Consider the following 3,383-nt stretch of genomic DNA (forward strand, 5'->3'; position numbering starts at 1 on the left):
TGAAGCACATGGCTACCCTACAGAAGGTAACCACAATTTCATTGTATGTTTATCACTACTGTAAAGATGATTATTATATAAACAACTAGAGTTTTGGCGGCCTTGGGAGGAATTTATATTTATTGTGACAATTGTTCTTTGGAAACACTGACTCAGTGGTGTTTTATGGTAGGAATCACTGGAGTAATTGGGTCAGCAGGCAGATTTTGCTTTTCAAGTTCTTTTTTCCTTCATGGAGCATTTGGGTTGATGTTATAGAGAGGAATGTCTCCAAGTTTGAAGCCATCAGTGGATTCCAACCTCATCTGAATTTATATAAAGGAAAAAGGAAGCCTTTTCATTTCTTCCAATAAGTATTTATCTCAAATGGATCGGATTGGACTATCCATAAAAAGGAGGAAATGGGTGATTCAGTGGTGTGATTGCAGAGCCTGAGTTTAAAGAATTAAGTTTAATTCTAATTCCTGTGATGCGACCTAAGGACAAATAGCCCCACTTTGTTGTGAAATGGGGATGATACAGCCTAGTGTACAGGGCTTTTGTGAGAATTATATTAAGTCATATATATAGTAGTTATTTCTAAAGTGCTACATAAAAGTAAGGCAGTATTATCAGGCAGCTAGGCAAACTTAAAAGCTTTAATAAAACCTATCCTTTACTGACTATAAGAAGACATTTTCTTACCAATGTGCAAACAAGACATTCACCGTTAAAAGTTAAGTTTTTGAGACTAAATGGTTCAGGAAGCAATAAAGATGATCTAATATGTCAAGGGAGTCATTTTGAAAAAGAAATAAGTATTTTATAGACAGAAGTAGGAGACAATCTACTTCTTTCAAAGAACCATATCTATTCATAGCATATTTAGAGAAGTATTGAATTCAGAAATGTTAGACCCAGAAAAGTGATCTAAAGAATCAGGGTGTCATTCCATACGAAATGTTTAGTCAAGCAAACCAAGATTAATAATGGGAGGTTAAATCATGGCAGTCCTTGTAGGAAGGGTGTGCACAGAGCAGAGTGTGTGTCTTTTTTTATTCCTGTATTCCTATCACCTTGATCAATGCCTGGCCCACTGTGTGTGAGTGTTTGTGTCTTAGTTGCTCAGTTGTGTCTTACTCCTTGTGACCCCATGGGCTGTAGTCCTCGAGACTCCCCTGTCCCTGGGATTCTCCAGGCAAGAATACTGAAGTGAGTAGCCACTTCCTTCTCCAGGGGATCTTCCCAACCCAGGGATCAAACCCAGGTCTCCTGCATTGCAGGCAGATTCTTTACCATCCGACCCACCAGAGAAGCCTGGCTGGACCATTGTAGAGTCTCAAATAATTTTTGCAGAATGAATGTAAAGGCTCATGAGTATCACTGTATAGGCTTCCCAGCTGGTGCAGCTGGTAAAGAATCCACCTGCCAATGCAGGAGACGTGGGTTCGATTGCTGGGTCGGGAAGATCCCCTGGAGAAGGAAATGGCTACCCACTCCAGGATTCTTGCCTGGAAAATCCCATGGACAGAGGCGCCTGGCAGGGTACAGCCCATGCGTTTGCCAAAGAGTTGGACATGACTGAACATGCACACACGGTATCACTATAGGGAGATGCATCACCAAGGCTGAAATTAACATCTGAATTGTTGAAAAAGATACATGCTTGTTTGTTCAGATTTATGAAATAAAGATGTGAGCTAATTATAATGACAAGCTGAGCCCTTTCGGCTTCCTTAATTCTTCTGAATTTTTTACAACTTCAAGACCAGAAAGCTCTTCCTAAATGTCAGTGGTGAGTAGTCAACAAAACTTAGAACTATAACAAGAAAGCAAATCTTTTACTAAAGAGCTTAATTTCTAAGGTTTGTGATAACAAATAGGTCAACATTGTTCTATTGTTGATAGCTGCTGGGGCATTTCTGTTAGAGATGCATAAGGCTAGAAATCCATGAGTCAGTTCATTAGCAATGTCTACCATGGGCATTAGACTCAAGGATGGCAGACAAGCACCTCCTACAAGGTTTTTCAACTTGAAGTTTGAATTTAAAAATGATTTAGTTCTCTGACTAGGGATTGAACCATGACAATGAAAGCACTGAGTCCTAGCCACTGGACTGCCAAATAATTCCCTATAAATGACTTCCTACCTGCTTTTCTGGTAACACACTCAAGATTATTATGGATATGACTGAGGATGAAATGGTTGGATGGCATCACTGATGCGATGGATATGAACTTGGGCAAACTCCAGGAGATGGTGAGGGACAAGGAAGCCTGGTGTGCTGCAGTCCATGGGGTCTGGAAGAGTCGGACATGACTTTGCAACTGAATAACAACATTACTTTGCCATAAAAGGTCCATCTAGTCAAGGCTATGGTTTTTCAAGTGGTCATGTATGGATGTGAGAGTTGGACTGTGAAGAAAGCTGAGCGCCAAAGAATTGATGCTTTTGAACTGTGGTGTTGGAGAAGCCTCTTGAGAGTCCCTTGGACTGCAAGGAGATCCAACCAGTCCATTCTAAAGGAGATCAGCCCTGGGTGTTCTTTGTAAGGAATGATGCTAAAGCTGAAACTCCAGTACTTTGGCCACCTCATGCAAAGAGTTGACTCATTGGGAAAGACTCTGATGCTGGGAGGGATTGGGGGCAGGAGGATAAGGGGATGACCGAGGATGAGATGGCTGGATGGCATCACTGACTCGATGGACGTGAATCTGAGTGAACTCCGGGAGTTGGTGATGGACAGGGAGGCCTGGCGTGCTGCGATTCATGAGGTCGTAAAGAGTCGGACACGACTGAGCGACTGAACTGAACTGAACTGAACAACATAACTGGGGCAGAGATTGGGAAAGATACTGCAAACTTGACAGAGACTGACTTTAAATGTGGCAGATACATGTAAATATGCTGACCAGATTCACATGTGCTCATCTTTCTACATCTCCCAGCCTCTGTCCAGTGAGTCTGGGGCTATATGATTGAGATGTGAGCAGAAGTAGTCTAAGACAGTAGACCCCGCCCTTAGGAACAGCTCATATGATCATCTAGCTTGCTCTCCTCCCCACCACATTAAACCTTAGAGGCAGCATGCTCCAGATGGTGTAGCTACAAGAGTGAGGCATACATTTTCTAGAGGTGCTGGAGTTTGTCTATTGTGGCGGCTAGAATAAATTACTATAAATATCATTATGGGAAGTAGTTTGCTAAGATGATGGGTTAGGGCTTAGTCCCGCTGAATGTTTGTAGCAATCTGCTTCCTCAGCTGGTTCCTTGAGAAAGCACATTGCCCTTCCTGCCTATGTTACTGTTAGGTCAGAAGATTCTCCTAGGTACTGCAGACTATGCTTGCCTTCGGCTGCCCCAGAGGTGGGGCGGGGTGGGAGTGGCTTGGCTTTAGTCTTCC

The sequence above is a fragment of the Budorcas taxicolor genome, chromosome 20 (genome assembly GCF_023091745.1).
Source record: "Budorcas taxicolor isolate Tak-1 chromosome 20, Takin1.1, whole genome shotgun sequence".
In the NCBI taxonomy this organism is placed as follows: Eukaryota; Metazoa; Chordata; class Mammalia; order Artiodactyla; family Bovidae; genus Budorcas; species Budorcas taxicolor.